This window comes from Solanum verrucosum, unplaced genomic scaffold, assembly GCF_900185275.1.
Source record: "Solanum verrucosum unplaced genomic scaffold, falcon-dt-bn FXZP01000210.1, whole genome shotgun sequence".
Lineage (NCBI taxonomy): Eukaryota > Viridiplantae > Streptophyta > Magnoliopsida > Solanales > Solanaceae > Solanum > Solanum verrucosum.
Window position 1 is genome coordinate 495,510 of NW_026020045.1, and position 14,466 is coordinate 509,975.

General features: G+C 38.8%; 1 pseudogene; it reads left to right on the forward strand.

Annotated features, from left to right (window-relative positions):
* The first annotated feature begins 9,822 nt into the window (after window positions 1–9,822).
* Window positions 9,823–13,111, forward strand: LOC125821774 (uncharacterized; annotated as a pseudogene).
* The last annotated feature ends 1,355 nt before the right edge of the window (window positions 13,112–14,466 follow it).

Below are 14,466 nucleotides of genomic sequence, written 5' to 3' on the forward strand. Positions count from 1 at the left end.
TAATGTCTTTAGTTACGACTAATTAGAACTAAATTTTATTTTGCTAATAATTCTCAAAACCACTCCCTTGGGATACGACCCCAACCTTTAGTTGGGTTACTATATTATCGACGATCGTAGACACTCGCACCGTAGGTTAGTGTCGGTGGTCACTATAAGCATCAAAATGGCGCTGCTGCCGGGGGGTGGTGTTGTTTGGGAATTCTTAATTAAGTAGAATTCTTGGTTTTTCTTAGTTTAAGCTTTACTAATCTTAGTTATAGTTTTGTTTTGCTTGTGTTAAGACCAATGCAGAGAAACAAAAATGGATGAGCACTATGGATATCACACAGATCATCCTCTTTTAAAGCTATTGAACCTCAGGTGTAACCTACTGAAGTTCAAACAGGCATACGAGGAGACAATTCCAGAATTGTGGTGGAGATTCAAACCAATTTTACAGACATGCCCATCTTATGGAATGTCTGATAAGACATTGTTGGATTGCTTCTATCGGGGTCTCGAACTCGAAAACAGAACCATAGGTAAGCACCTTTTTTAAGGAGGAATACTAAACCAACCCTATAAAGTTGTTGCAACACTACCTAATAAAATGGTTGAAACCAACAAAGAAGCCCAAAAGAAATATGAATGGGATAAATTGGTGGCGTAAGTAGATGTTCTATCCAAACAGGTGACGGGATTGGAAGAGCAAGCCAGGGAGAAGGAAAAGAACTTCTCCATTCTATAGTGTAAACAGGAAAAGAGGCATGAGGGTATGCAAAGTAATGATACCTCCTCACTCATCGAACAAAAACTTGATGAGAGTTATAAGAAACTAAATGACATGAAGGACAACATTGATATGCTAAAGAAAATAACTACTTCGAACTCCATGATCATCCAGCTGTAGGATGCTCAAATCACCCATTTGATGATGGGCCACTATCTTCCGTTCGCCAAAGATTTACCTAATTACACCATGGGTGATTTCGAGGATAAAGAATAGTCTTTGACTTGCGTCGTGCTGCGACGTTAACTCAACCGTTTTTTGGGAGGCAACCCAAAACCCAATATTATCTTATATTTGCATACTAGTAAAATAATAGTGTCTTAGTTTTACAAATTGAAGTGTGGTAGGTGTCAAAGAGGTGCAGAATGACGAGCAGCAGACCCAGTTGGCGAGTTGCCGAAGACGCTAGTGATCAATGATATTTTGTCGTTTGACTCAAGACTCCCTTTGAGCCTGGAGTCGGTAAAAGTCAGCAAGCTCAGGAAGGTTTCTGCGATTACACCACCTGATCGGCAACCCCAATGGTCGCCACCGTTCGAACATCCATTACTGGTGAAAAGTTTTGTAAAACTCGATGAAGTAAAAATTTGTTGAGAGAAGCGCCGAATCTCCCAGAAGTCAGAGCGCTATCACCAAATGGGAACGAACGGGATAAGCTGCAGGGCAACACACAAAAAGGTAGCTGATTAATCACTCGAAATAGTGGGTTGAAGATAGCCGTATTTGAATTCTAGGAAAAGTTGTACAGAGCTTGATGAATCACTCTGAAATGCACCAAATGCCCCCAAAATACCTTCTGCTTTACGCGACATCTGTTGAAGGACTCCAACTCTAAACAGCTACCTAACCAAGATTATTCTCTAGCCCTGTCTCTATCTTTCTTTAATTTGACCTCTGGATTATTGTTATATATTTGAGGACAAATACTTTTTTTATTGTGGTGGGGTGAGGCCCACACCTTTTGTGTGTTATTTGTGTTCGTGCTTTATATATATTTGGTTGTTCTGTTTAAAATTGTTGTTACACTACTTTTCTGTAGATGTTTGAGATTGTGGCTCCGCTTACTTTTAATTGCAAAATGATTTTAACCCTTCCAAAAAATTATTATTATTTTTTGAAAATTTTCGCCACCGCTTTTGTTGAAAGTGCATGTTCTTTTGTAAAAATGTAAGTCTCGGTTTCAATCAATATCGATGACTTAAATAGTGCAAACAATTGAACGAACATGAATGTACGGCTACGATGAGGGCAAATGAAGTTGCATAGAATGTAAACTATTTGCATCTCATTGTGATTAGCCATTTATCGAATTGATTCTCTTGTAATGACCGTTGCACACTAGCGAAAGTGTGTGCTCTTGTTTTACTTAAGTGTCGATGCCTTCTGTGATTAGCTTGCGTTGAACCATGCATGAATAAACCTAGAATTTTCCATGATAGTCTAATTGATTTAGAAATGTGTACTCTTGAAATGATCTTAGCCAACTTTAAAGAGTGTGATCCAAATTTGACATATACCTTTTTTGTGGCCTACCCGTGAGCGTGTGAAACTCTTTTGAACACCCTTTGAACCTTACCCCTCTTTGGAAGAACCTTGATGAGCCCTAGACCTTACTTGACCCACCACCTATAATCCTCTTGATTTGTGGTTTAGCGAATAGCCAACTTAGGCCAAAAGCCTAAGTTTGAGGTGTGGTAAAAAGGAAAAGAAGAAGTCAAGAAGTACAAGAAAAGTCCCCTTTAATCCATGGTGTTGCAGAACAATGGAAACCCTTCAAAAAAAATGTGTGTGGAATAAAGTACAAAGGAAAACGGGTTTCCAAGAAATCCATGGAGGTGAATAAAAAGATGACTTAGAAGCACTAGAAAAAGAATTGATAAAGGAAAAGAAGGGAATGCCTTGAGAAAACTACATCTCACGAGGAAAAAGACATTGAGCCTAAATGACCATACATTTGCACTCATCCCCATTACAAGCCTTAGAAAGACCTTTTTTATCTTGAGTAAGCCAAATTGAAAATCAATTGGAAAATAAGGGCAAACCTATGGGTGAAAACATATTAGATGAGGAGTTGCGCCAGAAAAGGGCGCTTAAGGCTGCTGCTGGGGCATCGAGTTTTGTGCCCGTGAGGATTGATTTGAGCACTGCTGATGGTGCAGTTAGAGTTGCGGATAGTACTACTGATGGTGTTGTCCTTGTTGATGCGGGCACTACTAAGGGTGACCCGAGTGTTGATTTAGCGGGCTCTGGGTATCCGGACCCACCCACTTGTTGATAGGTCTTTGGCGTTGTGCATCACAGGTTTGCTTCACCTAATCCATTATTCTTTACTTTTTCTGTGTATTGGGGACAATTTCACCTTATTTTGTTGGGGGTGGGGTAAATAGTTTGTGAGTGATAGGGTGAAGTCTGAGTAACCCAACTAATAATCCTCTCTTGGGGTTTTCTTGCATGTGTTCTTTTCCCTCAAGAGACTGTTTAATTTATGTTGAACGGGAATGTGTTAGAATTGTATGTGTAGAACCATGAGAACGAATAAAGCATGATGGCAAAAGCTTATTGAAAAAATGATACCCATCCAAAAAATTTGTGATATGTGCTGAAACATGTAGGCTTGAATTAGTTGAATGTGTTGGCTCTGAGTATGACATAATAATGAATCAACTTGATGGCATGACTTAAGCTAAAACTTGAACTGGGTAATCTGATAATCTGATAATGAAACTATGTGCCAAGTGTGTGCGAGAATAGTTGATTGTTCAAACAGTTTTTGTGCTAATCTAGAACTTGCCCGGTTAATCTTGCTAAGACAATCTACTCTAGAGGCTAGGAAGTGATCAAACGCCCTTATTCTGATAAGTCCATAATTGCCTAAAAGAAGAATCCAACCAAATGAAATAAATGCTCCCTTTGATCCAAATGCTTTGAGCCTAAATTAGACCATTTCTTTCTAAACCCCTAACTCACCTTCCCATAATCTACTATGTTGGCCCCGGTCCCTCCTTGGACATGTGCACCTCGACTTAGGCCAAAAGCCTAAGTTGAGGGTGGCTAATGTAAAAAGTAACCTCAATCTTGGCCCTGACCCGACATCGGGTATTGTGCACCTCAACCAATGGAAAATCCATAAGTTGAGGGTGGCTATGAAAGAGGAAACCAAAATAAAAATGGGTATGAAAAGAATTTGATGTTGAAAAAGAAAAAAAGAAATGATTGGTAAGGATGTGACTTGTTGAAAGCTAAAGAAAAGAATAAAATGCAAGAAAAAGATGAAAGTGAAAAATAAAGAGCGACAAAGTCTAAAGTCACATCCATGGTTGAAGAGAATCAAGGGAAAGAAGGTAAAACGGTAGGATGTCAAAAATAGGGCAAAAATAGGTAGAAAGCCTAATGTGATGTCAATGAAGGCAGAAAGTCACTAAAAAGTACCTAAATGTACCACACCTGACCCTGAGCCTACGTTACAAGCCAAGAAAGTCCTATAGTGATCCTAGATCCTAGTTTGGAGAGTCTAAGCAGTGAAAATAGGGGCAAGCCTATGGTATTAAGCACTAATTGTACTTGAATTTACTTCTGATTGTGAGTGTTGAATGAATCCTTGTACTCAAATTCATGTTCATTGTGTGAAAAAGGGATTTCGTTTGAAGTAAGGGCACTAGTTACATTGTCAGAAAGTTGGTACCTTGGTGATAGTGAAATAGTGTATGTTGTGTGTTGGTTGGTCGATCTTTGTCATATTTTGATCTGCATGAATTAGCTTGTCGAGTCTAAGAGAACAGACTTTGCACCCGAAAAGAGTGTTGGGATAAAGAGCTATTTGATTGCTTGTGCTTAAATTGCTTGCTTCTATACAAGTGTCGATTAGAGTCAACGAATTTAAGTTGAGGGTGTTGATATACCGTGAGTTTACGGTATTTTTAATACATTTCACTTAAGAATTGTGTGTGTCTAGGGCCTTTTTGTATTAGTTTTTATGTGTTTTTATTGTGTTTTTGCAGGAAATATGTTTGGATGCAGAAATAAAGAGACAACTGAAAGATGTGCAGAAAAGGGCATCTACGGAGGTGATCTACGGACCGTAGGTCCATTGACGCTCCGTAGATTGGTGATCGTAGATCAGCAGGCAAGGTATGAAAGGCAAATCAGGGAAATCTGACCAAGTGTGGAACCACGGTGGCCATTGACAGTCTGTAGATTGATCTACGGACCGTACTGTTGATCCGTAGAATGATACTGCGAGGGTTCCAGTACCTGATTTTTGAAGATTCTAAGTGTGGAGCCACGAAGAGGGATCGATGGACCGTATATTGATCTACGTTGCGTACTAGTGGTCTGTCGTTTGCTTCAGAGAAGTTGAGTTTCGGAAGCTGAAAATATTGCCCAAGTCCAGGGTGACGGAAGTGACTCACGGACCATAGATCCATTGACGGTCCGTGAGTCAGTCTCGTGGAATGAAGACGCGTACCTAAACATAATATCCTTATTTCGTTTTCTTTTTAGTTAGGACTTATTTTTCTATATATAGGGCAAGTAAACCTTAGTTTTGGGGGTTAGACTTTATTACTTTAGTTCTACTTTGTGACTTTGGATACTTTTTGCAAACCTAGAAATTTTTTATTTCCTAAGTGGGTTTTGTAGGTTTTGGTTTCGAAATTCAAGTGGAAATTCCGGGTTTGTTATTCTCAATTACCTAAGTTCATAATTCTTTCATCTAAAATAATGAATTGTGTTCATATGATTATAGGTAACTAAACTCCAGAACTAGGGTTGTGGGAACCATGAACGATTAACAAAGTATGAATAGTAAATAAGCAATTCTTGAATAGTGTTTTGCATGCATTGATAATTCTTTCGTTTAAAAGTACTTTTAACGGTGTGCAACGTTAGAACTCGCCTTGTTGCTATTTGCCGGACCAAGGAGGTAATCAACAAGAAAAGAATTATCAACATAGATTTAGTGTGATACTATCTAATAGTCTAGTGTCGATTGGTGCAAAGTAATAACTAAGCCAAACATCGATGTGATGATTAATATGAGGTAAAGGTAAGGTTTAGTAAATTATACACACGTAGCCGGACCAAGGTGCGGGGTGAAATTCTCTAGATGCCGGACCAAGGATTTAGAGATACCTAGCTTACCACTTTGCATGTAGTACACTAGGAAAGGATTGTTATTACTAGGATTACTGCTTTATGAGCTTGTGGGGAACACGTATCCCTAGTTAATTCTCATATCTTGATAACAACCAAAATTGACTTTTGTTTACTGATTACTTACTGAATTCTTACAATTTGTTTCACAAATCCCCCCCCTTTAATGACTTGTTTCTGGAAGTAATTTGACTAAACGAATATAATTGTTGGTTAAAGTTAAGTCTAGACCATTTTCCTCATGGGATAGACCCCAATCTACAAGTTGGATTCTATACTTGATAACGATCTCTTATGCTTCTTTAGGGAGGTGTAATTTGAGCGTATCAACCAGACCTATGGATTGTGGGTAGCTAAAAATCAAAGAGATGAAGTCAAGTTAATGAAAATATTTGATATGGGCTCTTTTGAAAAAGCATTTAGTGCATTCAACCTTGGTTCTTCACATTCTTATGTGACCATCTATTCTGTTATGGACTTGATTTGGAGTATGATTCACTACTTATGCCCATTTATGGGTGACTCCTAGGGGTGGATTGGATGAACCGATCCTGCAGTTGTCCTCTTGGTAGGGTGACATCCTTGGGTAGTGATCATTTTAAATATGACATATTTGGTGTTTTCTTGAAGTAGTTGAAGTATTCCAATAGTTCTACATGCACAACTTTGTTTATGAGAATTTATAGGAAAGCTACCATGAATATTTATCGTTGTTGTAACATCTCGCAATTTGAAATAACTAGGAAGAAGCTTATAATTAGAAATAGTCATTTTTGGAAAGAAAAAAAATCTGCAAATTTTGTTAAGTTAAAATAAGTTAAATTTTGGTCAACTTCAAACGGCCATAACTTCTAGCTCAGGATGAGTTAGAGGTACTTCCAGATATGGTAGGAAATCTCTTGGAACGATCTTTCCAACTCCGCTGAGTTTTGCGATTTCGAGTTCGTATAAGTGACTTATACCCTTTGGAAGTTGGGCTATTGGAATAAGGAAAATCCAATCCAGATTTTGAAAGGGTAGTTTGGTCATTTCCTTGCCCAATTATTTTATTTCACTTTTTGTAATTAAGTTAGGGTCTAATCAGAATTAGATCAGTTTACGCTTTTACCAAAATACACTAGGGTTTGGAGAAAAGAGAAAAGAAGAGGAAAAAGGAGAAGAGAATGAAGATTCGTCAAGATCATCGAGTTTAGCTTGTGAATTTCGTCGGGGGTGATCCCTACAAGGTATGTGAGATAACATAGCATTGGGTTAGTTCACCAACGTGCCAATCATGATTCAACTTCAGCGAAATTATTAGATTTGAAAGTAAATCCTTGAGTTCTTGATGAAATTAGATTGAATTCTTGTGGGTTGTTTTGTTGGAGTTTTCTTAAGATTGATTCATGTTGTTAGTTGTGTTTTTCTATTAGAATCTGATGTATATTGAGGGTACAAATGATTCTAAGTGTTTGGGGAAATAACCATTGAAGTTTAGAGGGTTTAGAGATGAAAAACGAGCAAGAAAAGTAGTCAAACACCTAAGGAAGGGGGTGGGGAGTCGCACCAGCCAGCGCTCCCCAAAATGGTTTCTGAAGTTTCACCTTTGGGGGGCCCGCCAGCCAGCATGCCCCAACTTGTTCTTTGAATTTTGAGGGCTGGCGCCCCGCGCCTCTAAGAGCGCCAGGGACGCCAGTTCTCCCCATTCGTTCCCCACCTTTTAGTACTTGTTCCTTAGCAATGTACCTATGTTTTCTAGTTTATTACAGTACTCTAAGGTACATCTAAACATCATGAAATCATCCATAAACATGAGATCATGAACCTTGAATCCATAATCCAATTCAAGGAAAGTTAAGATCAAAGTCAAGAGAAGTAAGAGTCAATTCAAGAGAAGTTCTTAGAGTTACCCAAAAGACTCTTCCAAATGTTTTAACTTTGTTTTAAGACTTAAAGTTCAAGATCAGTAACGATTAAAGAGTAAAGTTTGAAGTTCATTTATTCAAAATATATGGGGACTATGTATCCCCAAAGGGTTTAAAATGTTTTTCACATTTAAACTAGAAAGGAAACCTCAATTTCCAAAGAGCCTACTGGCTAGATTACAAAAAAGAGTAATCGCTTTCTAAATGAAGAGAGGAAACTTTGATTTCCAAGATAGCCTTTGAGCTATGTTTTTAGCACTAATCTCAAATCACAGAAAGAAGTATGTTTTTAAACATAAGAGCTAATATAATATTTTTGGGAGTAGTATTGAGCACCGATATGGGGAGAGTTCAGACAACTCACAGACCACATAAACCATGTAGCCACCATGGGTAGAAAAGGGTCATACTTTTTAGATGATTTCTTTAATGCTTTTTAGCATAGGCTAGTGGATCCACTTAGTAGTTTAGGTTCTATACCCTTGGCAAGGTATAGGACGGCCCAGGCAATGTGAGGTAAAACGTTGTATCATCACAATAGCTCTTACGTGAAGGTTAGCGGTTAGAGAAACTCCCACAGAAGTAATTGCATTCTTAAATACACAATTTATTTGTATTTTTACATACATTTCAGAGTTATATGTAAATTTGCATACACACAGAGTTGACATCATATTTTAAACAGCTTTTCTTTATAATGCACTTGTTTTAAACTACTTTATATTGAAATGAGTTGAGTTGAGCCAAGTAAGTTCTTCAGATTCCTTTCAAGTCTATGTTGTGTTTAGCATTCGAACTCGCATACTCGTACATTCAATGTACTAATGCCAGTTTGCCTGCATCTTATTATGATGCAAACACAGGTAACTAGGATCGGCATCCAGCGTATCGTTGATCAGTTCTTTCATTATTTCATTCATTGGGATGTCATGGGGTTTGTCCCGACATCCATCTTAGTTGTTTTAGAGGCTTCATAGACAGTCAGATGTTAGTTCTTTAGTCTTTTCATTGTCACTATCTCATGTTAAGACTTGAGCTTGCCTTAATGGCCAAGTTGAATGTTCCATTATAACATTCTAGTCTATTGCATAGACTTGTCTTTGTTGAATTAAGTCTTCCGCTTAGTAAGTAAGCCAGGCCAAGGGCTCTCTTGGGGCCAGCAATGGTTCTCGAGTGTCAGTCTCTCCCAGGGTGTAGGCTCGGGGCGTGAAAAAATTGTTATCAAAGCACAGAGTTCAAGAGTCCTAGAGAGTCTATGAAGCTGCGTCTATAGAGTCCTAGTTATCAGTGTGAAGCGCCACAACTATAATTAGGGGGCTGCAACACTTAGGAAATTTTCTCACTTCTTTCACACTCAATTTGTACGTTAGAGTTTGATCTCTAAAAAGTTTCCTTTTAATTCATGCTTGCGCACGTTTTCAAATAATCATGCCTCTACGAAGAGTTGTCAAGGGTCGTCCTGCTAGACGTAATGTTGAGGAACAAGAGTTACCAAATGCACCCGAAGTGCAACCTCAAGGAGAACTTACCAATGCTGAGTTCCGTGAGGCTATCCGGATGTTGAGCCAAGTTGTGACCAAACAAGTTAGGAAACAAAAAGGATCTAGACAGGAAGTGTTGATACTTCTAGGATCCAAGAGTTCTTGAGGATGAATCCTCTAAGTTTCACGGGTTTGAGCACTACTGAGGATCCAGAGAATTTTATTAAGGAAAGTATTTGAGGTCATGCATGTTGCCGATACTGAGTGAGTTGAACTAGCTGCATATCAACTGAAGAATGTTACTAGGACTTGGTTTGATCAGTGGAAAGGGGGTAGAGCTGAGGATGCACCATCTTCGAGTTGGGCTTGTTTTGAGGAGACTTTCTTGGGGCTTTTCTTTCCCCGAGAACTGAAAGAGGCTAAGGTACGAGAGTTCCTTACACTTAAGCAAGATTCTTTGAGTGTTCATGAATATGGGTTGAAGTTCACCCAATTGTCCCATTATGCTCCAAAAATGGTTGCGGACACGAGTTTGTATTTTGTAACTCCTTATGTTACACCTGTTGGTAAGTCTATTCTAGCAGAGAGAGTCTATTGTGATTGTCCCATTTCCGTCAATCACAAGAGTACCATGGCTGATTTAATTGAGTTAGACATGGTAGATTTTGATGTCATTCTTGGTATGGACTGGCTTCATGACTGTTATGCCTCAGTTGATTGTAGAACTCGAGTTGTCAAGTTCCAGTTTCCAAATGAGCCAGTCTTAGAGTGGAAAAGTAGTTCAGCAGTGCCTAAGGGTCGTTTCATTTCATACCTTAAGACAAGAAAGTTAGTTTCCATGGGGTGTGTCTATCACTTAGTCTTAGTTAATTAATCTAGTGTTGAGATACCTCATATTCAGTCAGTTCCTATAGTAAAAGAGTTTACAGAAGTTTTTCCAGATGATCTACCATGAGTCCCTCCTGAGAGAGAGATAGACTTCGGTATAGATGTTCTTCCAGATACTCATCCTATCTATATTCCGCCATATAGAATGGCACTAGCAGAGTTGAAAGAGCTTAAAGAGCAGTTGAAAGATATGCTAGATAAGGGTTTCACTCGACCAAGTGTCTCACCTTGGGGCTCTCCGGTCTTATTTGTGAGAAAGAAAGATGGTTCCCTTAGGATGTGTATAGATTATCGCCAATTGAACAAGGTAACCATCAAGAATAAGTATCCTCTTTCGAGAATTGATAACCTTTTCGACTAGCTTCAGGGTGCTTCTTGTTTTTCAAAAATATACCTCAGATCTGGCTACCATCAGTTGAAAGTAAGAGAATGTGATATTCCCAAGACAACATTCAGGACCCGTTATGGTCATTATGAATTTCTGGTCATGTCGTTTAGTTTAACTAGTGCACCTGCAGCGTTCATGGACCTTATGAATAGAGTTTTCAACCTTATTTAGATATGTTTGTTATCGTCTTCATTGATGACATACTAATCTATTCAAGGAATGAAGAAGATCATACAAGCCATCTCAGAATAGTTCTTTAGACTTTGAAAGATAAGGAGTTATATGCTAAGTTCTCTAAATGTGAGTTTTGGCTTGAGTCTTTGGCGTTCTTGGGCCACATAGTTTTCGATGATGGAATTAGAGTTAATACCCAAAAGATTGAGGCAGTGCAGAATTGACCTAGACCCATATCTCCAAATGATATTAGGAGTTTCTTAGGTTTGGCTGGCTATTATAGAAGGTTTGTAGAGGGTTACTCATCCCTTTAACCAAGTTGACTCAGAAAACAATGCAGTTTCAATGGTCTGAAGCTTGTGAGAAAAGCTTTCAGGAATTGAAAAAGAGGTTGACTACTGCCCCAGTTTAGACTTTACCAGAAGGTATGCAAGGCTTTGTTGTCTACTGTGATACGTCTAGAGTTGGTTTGGGTTACGTGTTAATGCAGAATGGCAAAGTCATAGCTTATGCCTCTAGACAGTTGAAAGTTCATGAGAAGAATTACCCAACCCATGACTTAGAGTTGGTTGTCGTAGTATTTGCTTTGAAAATATGGCGTCATTATTTGTATGGTGTTCATGTTGATGTATTCATTGATCACAAGAGTCTTCAATAACTATTCACTCAGAAAGAGCTTAATCTCAGACAAAGGAGGTGGTTAGAATTACTCAAGGATTATGACATGAGTATTCTTTACCACCCAGGTAAGGCTAATGTTGTTGCTGATGCTTTAAGTAGGTTGTCTATGGGTAGTACTGCACATGTTGAGGAGGAAAAGTAAGAGTTAGCAAAAAATATGCATAGACTTGTACGCTTAGCAGTCCAACTAATGGATCCCACGGAAGGAGGAGTAGTGGTGATGAATGGGGTTTAATCTTCGTTTGTGTCAGAAGTGAAAGAAAATCAAGACCAAGATCCATTTTTTCTTGAATTGAAGGCAAATGTTCATCAGCAAAAAGTATTAGTTTTTGAACAAGGGTGAGATGGAGTATTGAGATATCAAGGTAGGTTGTGTGTACCAATGGTGGATGGACTCCAAGAGAGGATCATGGAGGAGGCTCATAGCTCTAGATATTCCATTCATCCGGGTTCCACAAAGATGTATCGTGATTTGAGAGAGGTGTATTGGTGGAATAGTATGAAGAAAGGCTTTGCAGAACTTGTTGCTAAGTGTCCAAATTGCCAACAAGTTAAAGTAGAGCACCAAAGGCCCGGTGGTTTGGCTCAGAATATAGAACTTCCAGAATGGAAGTGGGAGATGATTAATATGGACTTCATCACAGGTTTACCAAGGTCTCGCAGACAGCATGATTCTATTTGGGTGATTGTCGACAGAATGACAAAATCAGCCCACTTTTTGCCGATAAAGACTACCCATTCAATAGAGGATTATGCTAAGTTGTATCTTCAAGAGGTGGTAAGACTTCATGGGGTTTCGGTCTCCATTATTTCAGATAGAGGTGCACAATTTACTGCACAGTTCTGGAAATATTTTCAGAAAGGCTTGGGTTCAAAGGTGAACTTAAGTACTGCCTTTCATCCTCAGACAGATGGGCAAGCAGAGCGCACTATTCAGATCTTAGAAGATATGTTAAGGGCATGTGTGATTGATTTCAAAGGTAATTGGGATGATCACCTACCTCTCATTGAGTTTGCTTACAACAATAGTTACCACTCGAGCATCCAAATGGCGCCTTATGAAGCTCTTTATGGGAGAAGATGTAGATCTCATATTGGATGGTTTGAAGTTGGTGAAGCAGGGTTGATAGGATCATATTTGGTTCATCAAGCTATGGAGAAGATGAAAGTGATTCAAGAGAGGTTGAAAACAGCGCAGAGTCATCAGAAATCCTACACTAATGTTAGGAGAAAGGAGTTAGAGTTTGAAGTAGATGATTGGGTATATCTTAAAGTTTCACCAATGAAAGGTGTTATGAGATTTGATAAGAAAGGGAAGCCTAGTCCCCGGTATATTGTCCCTTACAGAATATCAAAAAGGGTAGGTAATGTAGCTTATGAGTTGGAGCTACCACAAGAGTTAGTCGCGGTTCATCCGGTGTGTCACATCTCCATGTTGAAAAAGTGCATGGGCGTTCCTTCATTGATCATACCAACTGAAAATATTGGGATCAAGGGCAGTTTATCTTATGAAGAGATTCTGGTTCAAATTCTAGATCGTCAAGTTCGCAAGTTGAGAACAAAAGAGGTAGCATCAGTCAAAGTCCTTTGGAGGAACCAATTTGTTAAAGAAGTTACTTGGGAAGCTGAGGAGAATATGAAGAAGAGATATCCACATCTCTTTGAATCCGGAGAAGTTCTGAATTAAGGTACTAATCCTTTCTTAGTATTTATTTATAAGTTGGCATGTTGTTTTGCATTTGCTTGTCGGTGCTTGAACTGAATGTTAAATGTTACACCCTTAGCCTAGTAAGGGTAATCTCATTCGAGGACGAATGTTCCCAAGGGGGAGATATTGTAACATCTCGCAATTTTAAATAACTAGGAAGAAGCTTATAATTGGAAATAGTCATTTTTGGAAAGAAAGAAAATCTGGAAATTTTGTTAAGTTAGAATAAGTTGAGTTTTGGTCAACTTCAAACGGCCATAACTTCTAGCTCAGGATGAGTTAGAGGTACTTCCAGATATGGTAGGAAAGCTCTTGGAATGCTCTTTCGAACTCCGCTGAGTTTGCGAGATTCCAAGTTTGTATAAATGAGTTATCCCCTTTGGAAGTTGGGCTACTGGAATAAGGAAAGTCCAATTCGGATTTTGAAAGGGTAGTTTGGTCTTTTCCTTGCCCAATTATTTTATTTCATTTTTGGTAATTAATTTAGGGTCTAATCAGAATTATATCAGTTTACGCTTTTACCAAAATACACTAGGGCTTGGAGAAAAGAGAAAAGAAGAGGAAAAAGGAGAAGAGAAGCAAGATTCGTCAAGATCGTCGAGTTTAGCTTGTGTATTTCGTCAGGGGTGATCACTACAACGTATGTGAGATCACATAGCATTGGTTTAATTCACCCATGTGCCAATCATGATTCAATTTCAGCGAAATTATTAGATTTGAAAGTAAATCCTTAGTTCTTGTTGAAATTCGTTTAAAGTCGTGTGGGTTGTGTTGCTGGAGTTTTCTTGAGATTGATTCATGTTGTTAATTGTGTTTTTCTAGTAGAATCTTATGTATATTGAGGGAACAAATGATTCTAAGTATTTGGGGAAAGAACCATTGAAGTTTAGAGAGTTTAGAGATGAAAAATGAGCAGGAAAAGTCGTCAAACACCTTGGGAAGGGGGTGGAGCGTCGGGCCAGCCAGCGCGCCCCAAAATGGTTTCTGAAGTTTCACCCTTGGGGCGCCGCGCCAGCCAGCGTGCCCCAACTTGTTCTCTGAATTTTGAGGGATGGCGCCCCGCACCTCTAAGAGCACCAGGGACGCCAGTTCTCCCCATTCGTTCCCCACCTTTTAGTACTTGTTCCTTAGCAATGTACCTATTTTTTCTAGTTGATTCCAACACTCTAAGGTACATGTGAACATCATGAAATCATCCATAAACATGAGATCATGAACCTTGAATCCATAATCCAATTCAAGGAAAGTTAAGATCAAAGTCAAGAGAAGTAAGAGTCAAGTCAAGAGAAGTTCTTAGAGTTATCCAAAAGTCTCTTCCA